We start from the raw sequence: 24,392 nt of genomic DNA on the forward strand, positions 1-24,392 counted from the left end.
GCAAGAGTAGTTGCTGTTCATCCTGGTGTAGATAATATTGTTAGAACTGTTACTATTAAAACTAGCAAATGTGTCTTCAAACGACCAATTGTAAAAATTTCTCCTCTTCCATTTAATGAAGAATAATATGTAGAATGTGTAGTGTAGAGTAATGTGTAGAATTATATGTAGTGTTGAAATGATATTTCAAGGTGGGCGGTATGTTCGGCCGCATTTCATTATTCTTTTGTTTTGTATTTGGCAACACTGGAGAATTTATAGTGCTTTATAAGTGTCAACGTGGTGTGTGTGACTGCATAGTGTGTAGGTGCTTATGCATAGCAATTATTGTATTTAGTTGTGTGTTTACAATATAATAAATAGTATATTGTGCAACGAACTTTGTGTTCAAAATAATACAGTCCACAAACACCCCCCAGAATATTAAGAGTGCGCCCGGAACTTTTTTTTCTGAAAGAATGACTGGTTAAGAGTCCGAAATAAATATAACTGAAACCACGTGAAAGAGCGTGGGATAGTTTCATATAACAGCCGCTAGACATGGGCGTCAGTGGGGCAGGAGGGCAGCTGCCCCCACCTCCACCCTGAATTTAAGATTTTCGGGGTAGTAAGGCAGTTTTAGAAACCTTTTGATAAGCAAAGTCGAACATAACAAGTTTAAGGTCATCACACCGAACAAATACGGAGGAAATACAGATGATCAAAACTGGAAAGTTGCTTAGGTTTAATTTCCAGAATTTTAAGCAGGCCCGAAACTCGAAATTAGAGCCATCTTTGAAATCTTTGGGCCAAAAAATATACAAGTGAGCAATATAGGTCTACTCCTTACGGCCAATGGAAATGGATTATAACGGATAAAAATATGTATTTATTCGGTGTAAGGACTTCATTTTTTTTCTGTTGAACTTCACTCAGCGAAATGTTTCTAAAGCTGCATTACTGCCCTCAAAACCTGAAATTCAGGGTAGGGGAGGACGCCCCTCTCTAGTGGCAATTATATGAAACTCTAGATTGTACCTTGTTGCGGCGTAGTTTTTTCTTTATTTCATTTCGGATTCGTGGTTGCGAAGATATGACATTTTCCGTCGGTGTATTCTTTCTAACTCACCCTGCATTTATTTAACACAATTATGCATCATTGACTATCAGCGACGCAACTACGCTAGTTGTCACCCAGGGCAAGAACTCGCCTTAGCGCCACCTGACCAGCCATACCAAAACGCCCCCGAAATATTTGCCCAATTTTGCTCCTTCCCAATCCGGTGCCCGAGGAATAAGCTCCATTTGTCCCTCTAGTTACGACACTGATCAAGAGAACCAAGTAGAGATCTAGCACTCTGTCCCGGCGTGGGAAATTTTTCCATGGGAATGCTTTCTGTGCGATGGTTACAGCCTTTCATGGCTATATTTATAAAGTAACTTTCTGCCGGAAGTATTGGACGAGGCAAGTGATATGTGACGTCATATATTGTAGCTTACTGTAGGGAAGGGGTGAATGGGGGAGTAAGGGAAGCAGAAATGGAGAGAATTTAGATAGTCCTATAATGTACCCCTGTTGTAATGACCTCTGAGATTTGGGAATGGAGGAGTAAGGGAATCAGAAATTACAGGGAAGTAGGGAATAATTTTTGGAAGGACCTCGAAAGTATTGGATTTTGCGTATCATGAAGGGGGTAATGTGGTCCTATTTAAAAGGAATGTTTTGTGTAGAGCCATGAACTTGATTCATTAAATTCAAGAAATGATTTTTAATTGGTTAAGAATATGACATAACCATTATCTTGAGAAATGATTGGTTGATAGATTACACACTATTTCATTAGTTAGTTTGTCAGTTAGTACGTATTATTGAGTGAGAAGAGAGTGTTTCTGCGTTTGTGTGCCTGTTCACTTGTTTATTGAAATAAATAAAGAGGATTTATCTATATCTATCTATCTATATATCTTACCTGATATATATATATATATATATATATATATATATATATATATATATATATATATATATATATATATATATCAAGTAAGTATATATAAAGTGGAAAATATGTCATTATTGGTAAAATAATAATAATAATATTTATTGAGTCGATAGACGATGATTGGAATAAAATCTTTTTTTTTACGTTCCACGAATATGCCTGGAGCATTTAAAGCGTAAGTCACGTCTTATATCATGGTATTCAACAGGAATTGTATAATAATAATAATAATAATAATAATAATAATAATAATAATAATAATAATAATAATAATAATAATAATAATAATAAGCCTGTACTTAAAGAAAGAGAGAGTGGCGTGCGTTCTGAAAGTTCAGGCATATGTTGTTTTGTTCACTTAGCGTGAGCTGTAATCAGAACGAAGGACTCTCCATGAACGCGGGAAAACTCACGCACATGATAATGTTTGTTAATCAGAAAGTTCACTTCTCGTGAATGGGGTCGAAGATACGACCTCATGCATTATACGTGAACTTCGTCTCGTTTTGTGTGACTCTTATCGTCTCAAATAAAACACTGTTATTAAATTAGAGACGATGCTTAAAGCAAGTGAATGACGATGGAAGAATTGATGAAAATGAAACCAGAAGTCCGCATGCAACAGAAGTGAATGTTCTATGACTGAGCCACTCCGTCCGCTGTCCCGGTGTCGAATAGACTAAAGGAGATAATGATGATGAAAAAATGAATGGAAAGGGGGACGAAACGCGAGAACCCCCTTAGAAAACGTACGTACGCGAGGTTTCGTACGTACCGTAAAGCGCACTTGGCGCTTGGGGAAATGTTCATCATTACAGCAAGAAAATAATTTTGTTCACTTATATTTTGTGTTAGAGTTTTATAATTATTTTTTTTAAATTTACGTCATACCTTTATAGTTTTGAAGAGAATGTCACATTCATTACGTTTAAGGAGAGAGAACGAGTTATTTCCAAATCCTGGGAAAGATAAAAAGAAGAAGAAGAGAAATGCGAAGGATCTATTTGTACATAATGTGGAGGATTAAAAATTTCTATAGCATTACTTCCAAGTGTATGATTTACAGGATTCATATTTATGATACGTAACAATGGTGCTACTGTATCTCCAATAAATACAGGTTAAATTATATCACAATAGAGATACATTGTAGATGAAAGTCCTAAACGTAAATTTGGATCCCTTTGTCCTTGATGCATGTCCTTCAAATCTAATTTTGGTTCAAATCCCAACATCACACTAACACTTAGTGCCAATACAAAGTCCACATCTGTGTCTTTATTAAGACGTCTTATAAAACAGGTATTACTTTTACTAATGTAGGAAATACGTAAATTTGTGAATTTGTTGTGTATTAATTAACTTTATCAACTCTGAAATATCAGTATAATAACGCACAGGAATAGCTACAAACTTCCATTCATCACTGTTTGCAGATTTGTAAAAAAAAATATTATTTTGCTCATTAATATTTAATATTAAACGAGGATAATGAATCTCAACAATAGCCACTTTTGATTTTTCACGCAATCCTATTCTTCGATGAAGTTTAGTAGTGTATGATATTAAGGTGTTATTAAGAAAATTTTGCATAGAACTATTACTGGGAAGCATGACATAAAAATCTCCATCAGGTTCCATTGTACTTCTTGATACCTTCTGCAGATCTAGATACTGACAGCCCAATTGGGGTTGGAAAATTTTACCCGATTATGACATAGCTACGATGCGTAAAGCATCTAGCTGGGAGGGACAAGGATTTCGTGCAGGAGCGATTTATTCAAATCGTCGGGGAGTTCAACGACCCCGCACACTCCAGTTATGGGAAAAAAATTGTAAGTCGGTGCCTTTTGGTCTTCGGGACCAATTCATTAACCTATATTTTTGTTTAATTAACGACTTACAACCTGTGTTGTCAACCAATGACACTCAGGATGGCACTACGTAAGGCTTAACCGCCGTTTAACCTATGTATATATATTAAAATGTTTTAAAGTTTATTAGTTATGTTATGTAATGCAAATATATAGATTGATATTTTAACTATTTTGCATATTATGATATAATCCGTAAAAATGTTAGCGTATAGGCAGGTCTTGTTTAGTTTTGAACATTACTAGTTTATGAATAGATTTTGCATACTTAGTGAAAAAATGTAATCAGAATTTGAACTTTGTTTATATGTCGTATCATATTTACATAGTATATTCGTATAATTCCGATTATTATTCTGGAAAACAGATATTTTGAAATAAAGAAGTAGTATTAATGCGGAAAACATATTTAAAAAAAAAGTTTGCTTTTATAATTTTCACAAGTTTATCTATTGCTCAACGACTCACACAAAGGAGAGAATATCTAACTTAGTTTCGTTTTGTCGTAAATGATTCATACAGGTGGAAAAACTTAGTTTAGTTCACTTTATTAGAGTTTCTATCTATGTCAATATGAGGAAAGTGTTAATTGAAGCTTTCGCTACACAGTTCATTGGAATAGAATGATCAGAATTAACGATTTACTTTGTTGTTAACCGATTATTTTTTATGTTCGAAAGCTTGCAAGGAGAGAAAATACCGTTTCGAATCAGCACTTGTCAATAAACTCACACGATTGTAATGAAAACTTAGATTGAATTTGAGAATTTTGAGAGTTGAAAATTTGAATAAATAAATAATGGAAAGAAATTGGTTCATTGTACAATTTAATAGTAATCAATAGATTCCATTGCTTATGGTATGTTGAGGCAATCACGTTTAAATCTGTTAGTCACGTCGATATTGATAATGATCATCGAGCGAACAAAATGATTGTGTGCAAAGTATTTCGAGCTGTATACGTTTGAGTTCAACCGAATGGCAATTGAGCATTACAAATGAATTAGGGCTATATTTAAGATGCCAAAGGCTGTATAGAGCGGCATTCTTATATGAATTTATTGTTACTACGTACGTGTACTTTAACGTGATGTCAAAGGCCATTAAGAGGGCGACTCACGTCTAGAGATGGATACTCCCTATTATTTCCCGAATACCTAGCCTGTTCCTAGACGAGTAGGGAATGTCGTTTTTAAGTGTTTAATGTTTTTAGAGGTGGATTGTATATCCCTCTTATTATGTGATATGCGTTTGTGATGAATGCCCGTAAAATGGAGTTGTAGTATGCCTTTGCCAATAAGATGCTTGTTGAAAATTAGATTAGGAAATGATTGTATCAGCCAAAAGTCGTATGTTCACCAATGTTATAAAAGATCCGTGCACTAGTATCGATGCCCGCATACTTGCTGCAATTGATAAATAAGTAAAATAAAAGTTTACGTTCGTTGTGAGCAATGTTGATAATAAGAAAGAAAGAAAAGTGAGTTGACATGTGATTCTAAATTTATTTGAAACAAATCAATGAATCTTTTGTTTGTTGTTTGAGCAATACGATTATTGAGACTTGATAGTACCTTTAATTTTGCATTCTTTTAGTACTTTTGATTTTTAGTAAATTGAGAATATAGTACTTTGAATAACTAGTATGTGATTTATGTCATAATTATTTTACGAATTTTTGTTTTGAAAATTTCTTTTGGATTATTAATATTTTGTATGTATGAATATGTTAGTTGATATAGTCATTTTGATGTTATTTTAGAAAATTTGAGTATTAATTAAGTTTGTTGTAAAAGGTGCATATATACACACATTACACTACACAAAATATATATTAGGAATTCCGATATTACCGTTCGTTACGTTGTGAGGCTACACTTTCGAAATTGGTATACACATTTTACTATTGTTTAGTAATTAAGTATTTTGTGTTAATGTTTATTTGCATATTGGTTTAATGTATTTATATTATGTGTTTAGTGGAAAATAATTAAAAAGGTAAATTAAGGTACATTGAATTATGGTGAGAAGCCAATATTTGAAAAAAAAAATATAAGTAAACAAATAAAAGGAACTATAAACTGAAATTACAAATAAGTTAATAATGAACAATTTATTAATGGTGGCATAAAGGTGGCTTTGTTTAACAAAAGGTGGTTTAAAGAACTTAAAAGTAGCTTCATATAAATAAAAGGTGGCTTTAGAGAACATAATAGGTGGCTTTAACAAAGGTGGCTTGTTGTTATACAGGGTGAATAACCACACAGTTACTTAGTGAAGTGCAATATATAGTGCAGTCCCAATACGTCGAATTTTCATAGTGAACCCCAACCATCTTCGATTTACATACAGTGTGTTCCCCAATATAGTGATTTCCTAGGAGCACTTCAGAACACTAGTGGAGTGAATTATATACAGTGTAGTCCCGATATACTGAATCTTTATGGAGAATTTCCAGTGACAGTTGATTCATATACAGGACGTTTCAAAATACAGTGACCCTCAAGTGACATTCCAGTATGAACTATTAACCCTTCAATGGCCAGGGTTCTCTTCACAAATTGAAGCAATTTGCTCGGACACTGCTCGGGCCCCAATAGGATGTCACCGTCCTACAGCTCATTTTTTCTTGCGATTTAAAAGAGGTATTGAGAAAATAGATTTATTCTGAACTTTATTAACTAACCCTCGTATAGATCCAAATGTTCTAGAAACTCTTTGTCATCGCTTTGGTATGTCTTTTCATCTGTGTTAGTAGACTTCCGTTAGATTTCGTAACCTTATATGGACATACGTTGCAGAGACAGTGATTTCCTTTGTGAACGCTCTCAGTCCCGAAAGGAACGGGAAAGTCGCAAAGACATTTTACTTCTTGCCATTGCTTAACGCTGATTTGACTAGTTAAAATGCCCGCACTTCTTCAGCCAAAGAGTGCGAACTTAGTAGTATACGTCATCATCTGGGCGCTCTAGCACCGAGAACATATACGCAATAGCTGACTGGAAAAAGCGGGCAGTCACTCTGTAGTTATACAACATCAAACTCGTCGACGTTTGGTTTTGCCCTGAACTCGCCTTTCGGAAAGCAGCATTCAGGCTGCCTGTGATTATTGTATTGTTAGACGAGTGTGTACACGTAAACGTTCTCTGTTGAATTAAAAGAGAAGAAGTGTTCTATTTATATGTGAAAGTGACAGTTCGTTATTCCTCACATCAAATTTTACGCGAGTGTACTTATTTGACAATACAGCGGCAACGACCTCCTGGAGCAAAACCTATATTTGTAGCTCCTATGTGGAACCATCACTGAAGAAGCAGTAAATTAACTTTGGGACTTTAACTCCAAAACCAGTACACATCCTCGAACACAGGACAACGAGGGAGCAACTTCAACAGGCTAGCCGAAGAAACACGTGAGTTTATTAATATTTCATGCTACCACGTCGTCTATAATCAAAGCCACGCCACTATCGTGTCAATAGTATTAAATTGTGAATGGTAAAGATATTGGAAATATAAAAGCATGTAGTATTTGTGCTCTTATAGTAACATTATATTTCTTTTACCGAAAAGTGACTTTATTATTTGTTACATGCTTAGTACTTAATTTTCTTTATACGTGTAGCTTAACAATAATCCTTACGTTGCCTACATTTTCATTTACCATGTTCCCAGTCATCGTAAGTGAAACTGCAGGCATGGGAAGATAATCGTTTACGTCATGGTATAACTGGGAGACGTAACTAAGAAAAAGGGGAATGTATGAGAAATAAAAGTTGTTCCGAACCACGACGTAAATAACGATTACACGCTATTATGCTAATATCTCATGCGCGTTATTATACTAATATTTCAGAGTTGATAAAGTTAATTAATATACAACAGATTCACAAATTAACGTATTTCCTACATTAGTGAAAGTAGTACCTGTTTTATAAGACGTTTTCATAAAGACACAGATGTGGACGTTGTATTAACACCAAATGTTAGTGTGATTTTGGGATTTGAACCAAAATCAGATTTAAAGGACATGCATCAAGGACAAAGGGTTCTAAATTTACGTTTAGAACTTTTCTCTACAATGTATCTATATTGTGATATAATTTAATCTGTATTTATTGGAGATACAGTAGCACCATTATTACGTATCATAATATGAATCCTGTGAATCATACATTTGGAAGTAATGCTATAGAAAGTTTTAATCCTCCACATTATGTAGTTATAGAGAAGTTGCATCTTGAACATATAAAAATAGATATAAGGGATAGTACAGGCTCTCCACTGGCATTTACCTTCGGAACTGTATGCGTTAAACTACATTTCGACCATTAGGACAACATCAACAATTATGAATAATTCATATTTACATCACTATCAAAAACAAGCTCTTTCAGGAACTGGAAATGTTTGTGTTGGATCATCTTATCAAGCGGGACATGGTATTAGAAGTTTCCTTGGAGGATTATTTCATTCAATCATGCCATTAGTCAAACAAGGCGCTAAAACAATAGGAAAGGAAACCATGTACATTTTGTTTCCCCATGTACATTGATAGATTGTGTGAAATCTCCATAGTAGGTAGATTTTAAAACCTAGCTAAAAGGCTTATTACAACCAAGAAAGTACTCATGTGAGTCACTGGCAAGAGGGTGTAATAATAGCGAGTCGTGATATGAAATAAGTTGAGAATTACTAATCTATACTGAAATATTCCGTATCCAACACAGTGTAGTCTATGAAAAATTCGGTTGCAAGTAAAGAGCAAAAAGTCTTAACGAGTAAGTTATTAAATAGTTATTTTGAAATATATGTTTAAAATCATGTTTTAAACTGTTCAAAATATTTAAAACATTTTTCATGTGTGTTTTAAAACATGTTTAAAACATTTTGAACATCGTTTTCATGTTTTAAACATGTTTTGTTCTTTTTTAAATGTTTTCTTTTCAACTTGTCACATATAGCATGAATTCGAGAAAACTGAGTAAACACGAGTTTATTTCACTTCTTCGATAACGTCTTAGTACATACAGGGTGTCTCAAAAGTCCCTGACATAGGTAACTCTGTTATTATCATAGTTACAACAAAATGTAAGAGGAAAAACCCTCTCCAAAATGATATTTTCAATCTAAAGTGAAGGAAGCTTTTAAATCGGACCAGCCGTTTGGGCTTGTACACTCATGCGCCCAATGTTAAATGAAACACATGCAGAACCCTGCATACCACTTCAAGTACTTTCCTTGTCAGTTAAAAATCTTTTGTTTTCGCGAGTTCTGTCGAGGAATTTGAAGCTTAAAATATATAAAACAATTGCCATGCCTGTTGTCCTGTACGGTTGCGAAACATGCCACATACTCTGAGGAAAGAACGTAGACTGAAAGTATTTGAGAACAAGATTCTGAGACAAATATTCGGACTCAAGAAGAACGGGAATGCGGAATGGCGGAAACTTCATAACAAGGAACTGCATAATTTATACCGTCCACCAAACATTGTTAGGGGATCATCAAGTCTATGAGGCTCAGGTGGGCAGGTCATGTATCCAGAATAGAAGAAAGTAAAGTTTTAACTGGAAGTCCAATCGGAAAACAACCAATAGGAAGACCTAGGTGCAGATGGGAGGAGAATATTAAGATGGATCTGACAAAGTAGAAATACAAAGTAGAACCTGGATGCAGTTGGCTAAGGATAGAAGTCAATGGAGAGCTTTTATGAACGTGGCATTGAACTTCCGGGTTCCATAGGCCATAAAGTTAGTTTTTTTTTTCAATTAGATTCAATTACTAAGAAATCATAAAAATCATCATCCTTGCTGGTAAATCATTTGCTATGCAAATTATACTTCAAGTAGATAATCTTTAGTGTCATTCATCACTTGGCATCTTTTCCGTCCCATTGTTCGTTTTTCTTCTACTATGCATTCTAGCACGTTTCTTGGAATAAAATATCTCCTCATAACATGTTCCCTCGAAATACACTTCCTAGCTCTTTTCTTTATATTTATTAATAGTCCCTAATTAGCGTAGTCCCTAATTATCTCTGATGTAGTTAGGAGTAGGCATTTCACAGATGATGAAGAATAGGGTTGTGCACGAGACGAGTCGAGACAGAATTTTCCTGACAAAATTCGAGTCGAGACACAGCTCTTCCAATAGAGAAGAATACATTTTTCGAATCGAAACATCACTTTTACAGCTCATTTTCGAGACGAGAGAGCCTCAAATTTTGTCTCGTGCGCATCCCTAATGAGGAAGTTATTAAAGCATTATGTTTTCCTTGCTTTTCTCTAATTCAGCAGATTTTTATGCAAATGGTGTTAACGTACTGATTCATACAAGTGAGAAACACAAAGTAATACAATATAAATATGTAGAAAAGGGAGCGTTTATGGACCAAATTTAATTTCCCTTACTCGTCTCTATAACGGTGATGGTCAGAATTTTCTAGTCTCTCCTCGTAGTTTTGACGTTTGGAAAGGGAGGACGGATAAAAATGTTAGATTTGTGGGCCTTTATCAATAAAGTTATCCCATAAAGATTATTAGTTAACTTACTGCTTGCAACAATTCCAACATCATTGAAGAAAATGACCAACCTAACTTCTCAGGGAGCTTCTTCAAGTTTCTATAAAGATTCTTCGGAATATCTCTTTCGTTTCAGTTGAAATGAAATCAAAAGGGAACTTGATATATTCTATCATAGTTAGCAGAGCGAGTTCCGTAATCCAATCTCTTTTTCGCTGTCTGCCTTCTCTTCTCTTTCCAATTGTTTTCGCCTACATACTTTTCATTTCCAGTTCTTTTTTTTAATGATAGCATTGTTTTTCTTTTTTCTTCGAATAGGCTGAATCCATTTGTTCAGCCTTGACCTCAGTCAACTTTTAAAAATCTCTTTCTTTTATATAGGGTGGTTCATGAAGTGAGACCTTATATTCTAAAGTAGTTCTACTAAAAGTAATAAAGTGGCTCCAAGTTTAATCTCTCTTTAGCAATTTGTTGTAAATCAGTACTCGTTATATGTTTTCCCTTCAGATTGTTAAGTTTCATCTTACAAACACTCTTCGACTGTTCTCCTCATATTCTACATTATCTAATTTACTGTTACTTTTAAGTTGATCTTTTCAGTTATACGTCCTTTGATTGGTGTGGAACTTCGTCATGATGTTTGCACATACAGTTCTTCCGGCAAATGCTATGCAAACTCGAAGGAAAAAAAGTAAATGAAAATATCTATGAGAGCTGTTAAACAGATAGTTTTGTTTCTGCCATCTTATTTAAATTGCTTAATCTATTCTGTACTGGTTATAACCATATTACAGTATTTTTGCCCACACAGTTTATTTCCACTCTTCCAATAATTAATATGCACACTATTCTGTGCTATTTATCGTCTAAACAATTACACATTAGCTGAAACTACTTAAATATCCAATATATGATCAATATTTGCCTTATGTAATACCACAGCAATAGGTCGTTGTAGTTCGTCATTCAAAATCGTAATATCGTCACTATAATAAATAAAGAAGTACCTAAATACCGTTCGTTGTCATAACATCCAGTAAATACAGAAGTCAACGTACAAAGTTGGTATTATGAACAAACAAATCGATATCAATCAGTACAATTTTAACTAACTTGTTTTCTTTTCTCTTCTAATTAGTGAGGTATTTAAAAGCACTTCTACCTCAAAGCTGGATATACACAAACATTATATAAACCTTATCGTTGCATGGTAATACCACAAAGTAACAATATCTCTGCGTTTCTGGTGTTTTACGTATGCTACCTTATTACACTTTCTGTTCAAATGCGTCATTCCTGTTAAATATAGTAAATCTTGTATTAATTCGATTAAGTTATTCTTTCGTATTATTCTGTATATTCATAGGATGTCTTATAATATTTTCGGTTCATACAATATACAGAGTGGAAGGTAACAACATCGAAATACTTTGGAAGGTGATTCCTTATATGAAATGAAAGAAAAATGTTCTAGTAAACATGGGTCGAAAAACGTATTTCTTAGCGTTTTTGAATCTGGATGTTTCCCTAAATTTGTTTATTCATAATATTGATATAATAATAATAATAATAATAATAATAATAATAATAATAATAATAATAATAATAATAATAATAATAATAATAATAATAATAATAATAATCGCTAAGTATGCAGTACTTTGAAACTTTCGCAGCCTTTCTGTTGTCAAAAGCGCCTAAATGTATGCAACCCAACATACACGTATTTTCCTTTTTTAATTGCGAAAGAGAAGCAAAATGTAAACAGTAAATAATTTTGTGGTCCTTGCGTTTTGAACATAATCTTCACAATATACTTTGATTCTAATGATATTCAGGACAATGTCACTATTTTTCTTTTTACATAATTAACACTATCTTCAGTAAGTATCCTTAATCACTTCACTCAATTTTTATTTATAGTGAAATTATTAATAGTTTGAAATCTACTACTTTTAAGTATTATTCCGTTTTTACGTTCTTTTGTAATGCTGTACTAATACTGTAAAATATGCAGTCAAATTTAAACATTTATGGAACAAACAAGAAAATGGTAAATTTTAATTTTCATTTTTCAGCAGAACCCTTACTTTCCTCCTTGGAAATCTTATTAAAAGTTTTAAGTTCAAAGTTTAGTCATGATACGCAGAAAGGTATGACCTCTAGTCAAGTGTACATGCGTCGGGAACCATAAACTCACATAATCTGAGTCCCTTTTGTTGGGATGAGGAGTCCTGAAATATATAAACCCGTAGAAATCGATTTTTTCACAATCACCATAATTTGTCTGTCCTATCGTTACTTGATCTTGTTTTACTTCTTAGTTTGAGCTTAGCTTTTGAGTTTTACACTTGAATTCAGTGAGACAATTCCATACCACATTATCTTCCCTCCGAAAAAGCTATGCCACTGGCCCTAGCCATAGCTCGAAACTAAAAAGAATGAAACCTTTAAATTAGTACGTTACTTACCGTAAAACAGAATTGAATGAATACATACAGCAGCAATTACTCTGTTACATTACTATATTGAGCAGGTTTTACTTCACAGTAAAGTACAAATTTTCTTCGTACAGTGCACCTCATAGTTCTAGAGCACAGCGTTAAAAGCTTTATAGCTAACGGAGATGATCGAACTGCCAACAATGAATATGTAAATACTTGACTTCTATAGAATAACTGAAACTTGTTAATTGAGGATGACTGTTTTACAAGTAAGTTGAACTGACATTTGAAAGTTCATGTTTCTCAGAGGTTCATATATTTTTCGGCTGTTTGATTAAAAATTATATTATGAACATGGAAGAAGTGATACGCGAAGAAAAAATTTTACCAAAGTGCTAGAAAATATGCACTAGAAACGATTATAAAGCAAATCAACTTATGCCGTATTATGAACTCAAATTAAAAAATTAAAACAACATATAATTTTCAGATCGGTAAAATAAATAATTTATGGTGTAACATGACATACTGTATTATTACAATAGCTATCTTGTACATCTTTAAAATTGCCTTTGGATTTTCAATTGGCCAGAGAAGAGCAAGTAGACAACATCCAATGATCTGACTCAATCAGGTCGATTCGATTTACTAACCACTACTGAAGGCCGGTTACCGTGTGACCTAATTTAATAAGTGGAACAAGGATTAAGACTTTGTTTTTTGTCTATGTTTATCTTTTTACACAAAAAATTCCTCTGAAAACCTGTTATTAACCTTTTGAAACCATTCTTCAAACGGAAGTCTAACTATTAAAATCAGCTAATAATTTTCTATACACTTAAATTCGCGTTATGCTTTAAAAATCCAGAAAAAACAATAAAACCTGGAGAAAACTTACCTGGACTTGAGTGCATTCATTTATTTACCGTCAAAATCATGTTGGTAAGTGCAGTTCGTTAAAAAAAGCTGTCGGAATGATACAACAAGGATCATAATGCAAAAGTGAAGCAGCGCATCAAGATCGGGTGAAAAGACTTAGTGATTATTTGGTGAAGTACATTTCATTAATTTACCACAGGATGTAGAGTAGGAGGAGTGAAAATTCACGAGATTTCCAAAAAACGAAAAATGATAAAACAGAAACGTACAAACTCATACATACTTCACATTCACTGGAATCTACGATATAAATATTTGCTAAGTCGTCTATCCGACTTTGATCTGATGTTTCATTCTCAAACACTAGTTTTGGAACCGTTCTCAAGCCCTTGTATCATTCTGAACAAATTTTCGATGGCCTAGGCTCCGAAATGACGTCTACCTATGTTGGCTCATACTTTTTTTCCATAGGAAAGATTATTTCCAAACTTCATCGATATTTTTTCCGATTATCCTATACATATTAATTTCTGCGTGTATTTATACACTGCTTAGTTAAGTGATGTAGGAGACTTTATTTTTATTTCTATTAGTTTAAACTACTGAGTATTGCATAACAGAGTGACTTTTCTTTAATGCACTGTGATAATGCACCAAGACTAAGGGAAATGGTGATGAAGTGATAAGTGATAATAGTGGAATGACGAAAGTGGGAGAAATAGGGAAAACTTCTAGAAAACACAAACACGATTTTTGCCCATCACAAAGTCTACTTGTCAAACCTCGGATTGAACGAGGAACCCCACGCACCAGACGTGAACGCTCTTCTACTAAGACACCGGCTCATATAGCAACTTATAATGCAGATTTTTAAGTTAGGATTATTTAAAGTGCAAAAAGTAAGGAAGCCACTATGAAAACTTTAGGATTATTTAAAGCGCAAAAAGTAAGGAAGCCACTATGAAAACTTTTTACAGAATACTACATGTTTTATTCATAAATCACGTTTAGTCTTCACTTAAGGAAAAATGTTAAATGTAAGTTTACATGAGGTTTTAACTAATTTCATGCTTGTAACAAATGTAAATTTTATCTAAGATTGAAGTCCGAATATAATTAATGTAATTGTTGTTGGTCCATGCATGATCATTAATTTAATATCAGGATATATTTTACTAATACTCGGAGAAACGTAAGACAATCTCATTGTAAATACTGGTTCGCATTGTTAACTCCAATATTTCGTAACAATAGTTACTAATTTAGAAGCACAGGCATAACTATTGTTTGTTTTTTGCGGAGAAATATTCTTTTCCATGAAATGAAGAGGAAATCTAGTATTAGGTAACCCTTACCATTTATTCAAATCTTCAAATAGAAGTTTGTAATTCGATTGCAATTTTTTAAAATGTTAAATGCAATAAATTTAATAACACTTGAAATTACATTGTGCTATTAAAGAAAGAAAATGTTTTAAAGAGAAAGATGCATTAAATACCATAAGTTTATGATTAAATGTTATTCTACATGCCTAATATCTACAGATTTCTACAAAGAATCAACATTTATAAGGTTATATTTTTCGTATGTGAGGTCAAAATTAGAATACTGTTGTACTGTTTGGACACCAAATGTCACTAAATACTCTGATGCAATAGTAAATATATAGTTTAAATTCTTAAAAGTGCTTGCACACAAGGAAACCGGTTTCTACCCAAAGTATGTCCCATATGAAGGCTTAGTAACGAATTTTAGTTTTCAAACATTAGAAAAAAGGAGATGGGTTTTTGATTTGTTGTTCTTACATAAATTATTAAATGGTAAAATCGATTGTCCAGAATTAGTCCCAGGAGTATTATTACGTGTCCCAACAGGTAAGACTAGAACAGCAAACACTGGAACCATTCTATTGTAGAAAAGTAAGAACTAACATACACAAGTCTCCTCTGTGAAGAATGTGTGCTTAATATAACGAAATGATTAGATTTCATGAAGTAGATGTATTCAAAAACGTTCAAAAGTTCAAAAGAGTTCTCAGGCAACATTATTATACATACATTATTAACTTTCGTATAATAATGTATGTATAATAGTATATGTTAAATAATTATGTATACGGCACTGTAAGTGGGCGTTAAGCCTGTTGTGTTGTCTTTATGAAATACCTAGGTAATTATCTGAAAAAAATATTTTTAAAATTCATTTAGATATATTTGTAGTTCTCTTATATGTTGACAAGGATCTAGATACAAGTCTTATTTTGTGAATATAAAGAGATTAGACTTGAAAACATTTACTGGATTTTTAAATAAACTTTTTCCTGCTTCCCTCCTTGTCTGCTTAAAGCTCTGCATTACGAGGCATTTACGTCTGCAACAAATGAAACACAAAACGATCATGACACAAATAAACAAAATAGACACTACTAAATTGAAATCAAGAACGCTTTCGATCGTTACTCTATGCTCCTATTATGCTAAATTTTATTTTAAACATTCGTTTCATTATATGGAAATTATAAGTCACACAGATGTGAAGAAGTTTCTTTGTCAGACAAACTTGTAGAGTACCAGTTTTCTTTCAAAGATATAATTAGCATTTATGTAGACCTTATAATTCCGGAAATGAAAACATATTTTAATGGAAAGCTTACTCAGGTCCCTCGTGAATATATAGTTGAGGTGCTCGTTTTCGACGCGGGATAGTCGAGTTGATTCCTAACAATAGCTCATGCAGTTCGAATCGATGTTAGTCTGTAGGTCCACTTTTCCCAAAGCCTCTGTGTTGAAAAGTGGTCAAGCTACAATCTAACCCACCAATATGGAATTCAAATCCGCCTTAGCAGTTGTTTCAATTTTCTGCTAAAATCTGTGTCCTCGAGACATGAATTCAAACACAAGGCCATGAGTCGAATTTAAAGATTTTGTACAATTTTTAAATAAATATTTCTTTAAATATTAGTTTCAACTATTTTGTATTGTAAGGTAATGGAAATTTAATTCGATGGGATTGAACTCAAACCTTTGCAGTAAAGACTATTGAGGAAGCCACTTGGTTATAAATTCGAACTACTACTTTTAGAGTAAATGCACAAGTACTTGCATTTAGAAAATTTATTCTAATTTAAAGTGTTTCGTTACTCCCTTTTAGTGCAAAACAGAACCTCTACAATTACAAATTAAGTTGGGATGCTCCTAACGAATTTTAAACAATGAACTACTCAATTATGTCGCTTTGCATTTACTTTCTGTAAAGATTACTAATATTTTTAAATTTATGAACGCTATGTGTTAATACACAACAGCATGTGCTGTTTTTTCATTTGTAAGGCTTTGGTTATTTTATACAAATAACACTATTCAATAAATTGGTGTAGTATGTTACCACATACAAGAAAGCGACATATTTTCGTTTGGTAATACTGCGGATATTTTAGATTGGACGTCCTGTGACGTCATAATTTGATCCACGTGGGACAGACAGAAACATCTAAACTCAATAGAAACAGTGGTAGCAGACAACAAAGACCATCAAAGATGGATTCGAAAGTTTTCCAGGTATCCCTCGTGGAAGCCATGACTACTCGTAGTGTCATTATTTCTATTCTCTTGCCTCCCATCCGCCCAGCTTTATTTATTACTTTCACTGTTTCTGCCTGTCTCTTGTCCAAGAGAGAAAGAACACTCTCACATATATATTTGTCTGTTGGAAATGACTGCGTTACGCAATAAGTACAGAACTTTGAGGGAAATGTTGTTAAGCCACTCAACTCATCATGTTCACTCAAGTAATTAGAAATTATGCTCTCCATTTAGATGCAGAAATAAATTTTATAACCTTCACATATACTCATGTTGAAAGTATTATCTTTCACAAATGAACATGCATGTTTTTCGCGGAATAGTATTTTTTCCTCTTGTAGCAGTGAAAGGTATAAGAAAATAAGTTCACTCAATCGTTTAAATGATCTTAAGGCAGTGAATCATTATAAAATAGCAAAATATATTACATTTGCTAAAGTAGTTTAGGCAATATAACATAAATAGTGTAACAAGCAAGGAAAACAGCAAACAATATAAATATAAAACAATCACTTGAGTGTTTAAAGTTTAACGTAAGGGTAAAGAATGTGTATACATGGTATAGTGGGTATCGTCCTTACCTATGAATCAGACGATCAATGTTCGAATCTTCGCAAATTTTACTAGTTTGTATCTTTCTTTTTGTTTCGTCGAATGAATTGCTATAAAATGTACTACTTTGATTTCGTCCTGTTAGAAGTTTTCTTTTTCCTAAGGTAATAATATAAGCAGGGGTGGAAATAAACGCTCAGGAACCGAGAATCCATGATAAATTCAGGACTGGTTCTAGAATCGGTTTCAATGTTTTGTTGAATTTAAGAACTGCTCTTAGAACCAGTTCTATTCTTTTGTTACTTTTAGAAACCGCTCCCAGAACCGGTTCAATTTATTTCCTGCATTCAAGAACTGCTCTCAAAACCAGTTCTGTGTTTTGACCATGGTTCAGAAACCGGTTCAAGGACCTGTTTGGTTTATTACGAAGTGATTGTGGAACATGACCAGAACCGAATCTGAGATATCAAGAAACTACAGAGACCGGTTTTTGTGTTAATCTCTTATGTAAGGTAAACGTGAACCCGCCTTTTAAATGTAAGAAAAATCTAGAACCGGTTCTGATGCTCTTTCTGAGAAGTCAGAAGAAAGGACCAGTGTTTGTACCAGATCTGATAAATAAAACAAAAGACCAGTGCTTGTACGGTTCAACCGCGCTTTCTAATAAAAGAACTAAATGATATGTTACGTTCTGTAGCCTATTGGCATGCCAAGAGGTATAGCATGAGCTATGACCATGGAAGGGTAAGAAGAACGTTAGTGGTTAGGAAGTTGGTTACGGAGAGAGAGGGGGCCTTTTCATAGTGTTTTTAACCCACGCGGATCCTAATGTTCAGTATAAGTACAATTTAATGAATGATAAACACTCAACGTAATTGATGCATACAGGTTGAAATATTTATAAAGATTCAATGCCATCCATATCTTCTTTTCCATCTTCTGCTTCTTCTTTGCTTTCTTCTTGAAATTCTAAGGATCTGATTACTTTATGTAAATATCAAGTACTTCCAATAAAATTAATCTTTTCTCGAAGTACTTGCAACAATGCTTTTATGGAAGATCATTGATTGTGAACAAGTTAGACGAACAACACATTTGTCAAAATCATCCACTACGAATTTTGTTTTCCTTTGTGCTCGCTTCTTATTCTCGTTGTTTTTAATTTGACTTTTTCGTACTCATTCAAAACAAGTTTTAATGTACTTACTAAAATACCAGTAAATCTAGCCGCTTATGCACCGGTACCTGCTTTCATTGCTTGGCTTTTAACTATCAGCCTCTCTATTCATAAAATATTTTTTTAAATTAAGTTTTGGCTGTGATTCTTCTTACCCTTTACGTGATAAAAAGGAAGCAAATCAGCACACAACACAAATTAAAACAGCATCGAATTATATAAAACGCTATTACACTCCACGGAACGCTATTACACTCCACAGGCTGTTTAGTTCGGCCACTATTGTCACCTTGAAGACTTCCCCCTAAGTTCCATAAATAAGCATTCCTGGAGGGAAGATACAAAAGGACCATTTTGTTTTACCAATGACAAACTTTAGTGGATGACAAGGAAAGAGGTTGACAGGTCTGAAGAATACAGGTATTAAACATATTCTGCTCCGTTCCAGGGTTATGCATCGAGGCTAAGGAAGACAGGACAATGATAATGAATGAAGTAATTGAATGAAGAAAATGGGACGAAACGGGAGAACCTCAAGAACACCCATACACACAATGTTTCTCCATCACCACTTGGCGCGACCTGGGATTGAAGTATAGACTCCATGCACCAGCGGTGAGGTCTCTACCACTGAGTCACCGCAGCTTAAAATATACATCTTGTCATGTGATGAAATTTTTCTTAATTTAAATTAATATACGCTCATCATGCATTAAAAAAGTAAAAAGTAACCATAAATCCACCTAGTACACTCAAACATTTAGTTAAAACAAATAAATGTTAAATGCTAGGAGAGATGAATATAAGTGATCAGTAGCAATGAATATAACGTTTGGAAAATTGCTTCAGGCGTTCCACAGTTATGCCGGACCGTACACAGATGCATACGTACATTTATATAAAATATATAAATGCAAAATATAGTCTTATACAATTTATTAACCTCCCTTTCACCTATATTCACTAGTCTCCTTTCAGACCTGGCATCTCTTAATATAGACTGTGTACTAAATTTCAGTTAGATTAACTGAGTACCTTTTTGCAGCAGCCAAGTTCAATTATTACTTCCTTTTCAAATTCTTTCCCTAGAACACTTATAACAAATAGAAAGTACAAATTCATATAACTGTCACCAAAAACTAATATAAAATACGGGTAGGAACTTTCATTCACAGATAAATTTTAATATAATGAACTTATGCCAAATTATTTTGAAAATGATAAAAATGCCTACCCAATACTTTAAATTTAACTTGGTAACTGACGTTTTCTTACAAGACTGTTTATATATTAATAATTTACATCACTATATTTCAGCTTGGCTTACCAAGATAAAACTACCGAAGAATTTGTGACTACAAAGAAAAACTTCTGCAGCAATGTGGGTTACATGGTGAGCAGAGAAAGCGTCCGGGATCAATAAGAAGGATACAATTCAAGTTATCAACATTAATATAAATATCTAACGAGGAAGGTCCATAAACCGTGAGAGTTGGATTTTGATGAAAATTTGTGACAAGATTCAGTTCGAGTTGCTAAGTAACGTAATAATAGTCACTCGATGCGCAAATGCTTTGTTGAGCTGCTACACCGACGCCAACTTGAAATCCAGTAGGCAATGCCCAAGAATACCCTTTTGGCACAAAAATCAAAAAGCTTTTGATAGATCTGACTTCAGTATTGTAAACCAAGGTAAAGCATCTATATGTGGGAGTACTTCCAGTGCATGATCGCCATTTTGAAAGGCGCCATATTGAATCGCCGTCAAATATGATAAATGGCAAGGGGGACATGTGGGGTAACAAATAGCACTGGAATGTACTCTTAAATCCATTTCCGCAACCAAAGTTTACATATCTGTTTTCACTTCAGAGTTAAGATCTCTCTCACGTACAGGAACATTTAAAAATTGTGTGAGTTAGATCTGTGTTATGAAACACGGTCGTGCGAGCACTTACAGGGTTTTAACTAATGCAGTAGTAGTTACTTGATCTACAATAGCCACTATACTAATCATATCTTGAGACTAGTAAGAGAAATCGTTAATTAAATTGAAATGCCTGTAGTGAAAAATGGAATAACATCATGCTACAAGTTATACCTATTTCAAAGTGCGATGGAATAGACTGCTGGTTGATGAAACACATGCCTAATAGTACTGACGAGCAGAGAATACCAAATGGATATATATTATAAAAATGATATAAACTGGTGAATATTAGTTGAACGACCAAAATGGTTCGGATTCCACTATAATCAGTAGGTTCACGTCTCCTTTAGCGTAGCAGGCATAAGTATGGGACGTTGGACTGAATCAAACCAAAAATATATTTTAGGCAATTTTACGTGGTCCGTAATAGTGTGTTAAATTTTCTTCTCCAATCTTGAAACCTTAGGCAAAGATCATCATTGTTGCAGAATATTACGTTCTTTTCCAATACTCATACGTGACAACCTATAATTTATCGTGCATATTACGAAGTTATTGCCAGTTTATCTAAATACAATCGATTTATTGCTGACCAATTGAACAATTAAGGGGGTTTAAATTATCAGTTCACAGCCCATTCTTAGAAGAAGATATAATACTAAGTTGCAATTCATAAAACAAGCCTCCTTCTTGCTTTTTCCTTCAATAATGAATAATTAAATATCTGCAACTTTCCACCTTAAACGATAAAACACTTGCTTATCATAAGGGCAAGGCTAGTTTTCATATCAAAACAGTGATAACTAATTATAGCAGGTGTTCACTTGTTCGGTGTACAAGTTATATGGCAGAATTTTCATAATGAAAATTCATTCTGTTGTGTACCATCAATTTTGTGCACCAGTTCTAAAGAACATGCTTGCATATGCATTGCAGAAATGTGGGTACGTCACAGGAGCAATAGTTGGTTCATTTACAAATGTTCTGGAGCAGTGCCGGATTTACGTATAAGCTAAACAAGCTATAGCTTAGGGCCCCATACTCTTGGGGGCCAAAACAATTCAAGGAAAAAATTGAATGTACATTTTCAAAATATAACAAACAATAAATAAAGTAACATCTACATATAGCAACAGTGCTTCGTTTGTGTAGACCCCTATGATGTAAGTAATGGTGCCCCTTCTGCTAGTCTGCTTCCTAAAAATCACTGGTTTCCTCACTTCTGTATGTAGGGTCCTATGTTCATCTGGACACATAAAGGGTCCCATTATCTTCAGTAGCTTAGGGCCCCACCAAACCTAAATCCAGCTCTGTTCTGGAGACTAGTAGAAAATAGTGTCTGTGGTCATGAAGATTGTGACGAAAGTGCATTTGTTAAGTGTTTGTACTGCTCCACGATGCTGTGTGCTGATCATATCGATTTAGATATCCATCAAAACAACCGAAGAGCAAAAGGTTAGTAGGTTAATATTTGCTTATGTGAATCAGTTTATATTATTTTTCTAATAATTTTTCTATTAATTTTCTAATAACTTCCAGATATATTCTTGTAAAGTCATATGTGCCGTTGCACCTAACTTATATTACAGCATTTAAATAATATGCATAATCGCAACACATATAAACTCATATATATATATATATATATATATATATATATATATATATATATATATATATATATATATATATATATATATATATATATATATATAGCACACTTTGAAATAATATAGCACACTTTGTATAATTTCTTACAGTGCTATTCTATTTTTCACTACAGGAATTTCAATTTAATTAACGATTTCTCTTACTTGTCTCAAGATATGATTGGTATAGTGGCTATTGTAGATCAAGTGACTACTACTGCATTGGTTAAAAACCTGCAAGTGCTCGCACGACTGCATTTCATTACACAAATTTTACTTGCACAATTTTTATATGTTCCTGTGAGCGAGAGAGCTATTAACTCTGAAGTGAAAACAGATATGTAAACTTTGGTTGCGGAAATGGAATTAGGAGTAAATTTCAGTGCTATTTGATATCCCATATGACCCCCTTGTCATTTATCATATTTGACGGCGATTCAATATGGCGCCTTACAATATGGCGATCATGCAATGAAAGTACTCCCACATATAGATGCTCTACCTTCGTTTACAATACTGAAGTCAGATCTATCAAAAGCTTTTTGATTTTTGTGCCAAAATGGTATTCTTGGACATTGCCTACTGGATTTCAAGATGGCGTCGGTGTAGCAGCTCAACGAAGCATTTGCGCATCGAGTGACTATTACTACGTTACTTAGCAACTCGAACTGAATCTTGACACTAATTTTCATCAAAATTCAACTCTCACGGTTTATGGACCTTCCTCGTAAGTATATGTGATGGAGTAAAACAAACCATCAATAATACTATATCTGTCATAATAGTCTCCATAAATGAAGTAAGAACACAGAAGAGTGAAGGGAACATTTGAACACCAACAATATTCAAATGAAGCAATCAATTTAGAATTGATATTCAACATTGTGCATGATGAAATGAAGAAAGTGTTGAAGAGTTGTAAATTAAGAAACAGTACACACAATGTTGTTTCTAACGTGTAAGTATGAAGTGATTTTCAGAAAGAGAAGGTGAACGCCCTGTATTACCAACAATAAAGAGTTTAAGTTTCCCAGAAACTAATTCCCAAAATAATAACCTTAAAATATAACCACTGAAAGACTTCATAAGCCTCTAGAACCTGTCAGATATACCCAGGTGAGGTGTGACGCTTGAAAGATAACGGAGAACGTCCCGGACCATCAATAATAAAGAGTTTGTTTCCCAGAAAATAATTTATATAAAACACACAAACGTGAGAAGTGGTGCCAAGGGAGAGGATGAAGAATGCCCCGGATCAGCTACAGTAAATAGTTCAAGTTTTCAAGAAAATCATTTACAGAACAGCAGTCTGGAAACATGGCCACTGAAAGACGTTATATAAGCCTCTACAATATGTAATACATATCCAGATGAGGAGTAGTGCAGAGGGCGTGGATGGAGGAAGTCCCCGACATTAACAATAAAGAACATTCTCTTCTAATTTCGGATAACCTCCGCGAGAGTCGTTTCGGTTGAGGGAAGGAGAATGGTCATGTCCTGTAATATCTGTAAATATATGTAAATTAGCATACATGTAAATACTTGTAGTATTTGGAAATACTTGTAATACATGTAAATACTTGTAATATATGTAAACACTTGTAATACATGTAAATACTTGTAGTATATGTAAATATCACTTGTAATACATGTAAATATTGTAATATATGTAAATTCTTGTAATATATGTAAATACTGTAGTGTGTATAAATACTTGTAATATATGCAAATACTTGTAATATATATAAATACAGATTACAACTGTTGAAGTTTCTCGTAAGGAAGATTGAAACGGTAGCCG

General features: G+C 33.7%; 1 long non-coding RNA gene across 6 annotated transcripts in view; it reads left to right on the plus strand.

The window, feature by feature from the left end:
• The window catches only part of LOC145662698 (uncharacterized), a 336,929-nt gene that overhangs the window by 215,179 nt on the left and 97,358 nt on the right, over positions 1 to 24,392 (plus strand). For 5 of the 6 annotated variants that reach the window (XR_014127082.1, XR_014127081.1, XR_014127085.1 and 2 more), the window contains one exon: positions 20,330 to 20,545. The exons of the other annotated variant lie outside the window; for it this stretch is intronic. This is a non-coding gene — a long non-coding RNA (uncharacterized LOC145662698). Of the gene's footprint in view, positions 1 to 20,329; positions 20,546 to 24,392 lie in introns of those variants that run through there. 6 annotated transcript variants of the gene reach the window in all.

Source organism: Thermobia domestica, chromosome 10 (genome assembly GCF_964235325.1).
Source record: "Thermobia domestica chromosome 10, izTheDome1.hap1.1, whole genome shotgun sequence".
Classification (NCBI taxonomy): Eukaryota; Metazoa; Arthropoda; class Insecta; order Zygentoma; family Lepismatidae; genus Thermobia; species Thermobia domestica.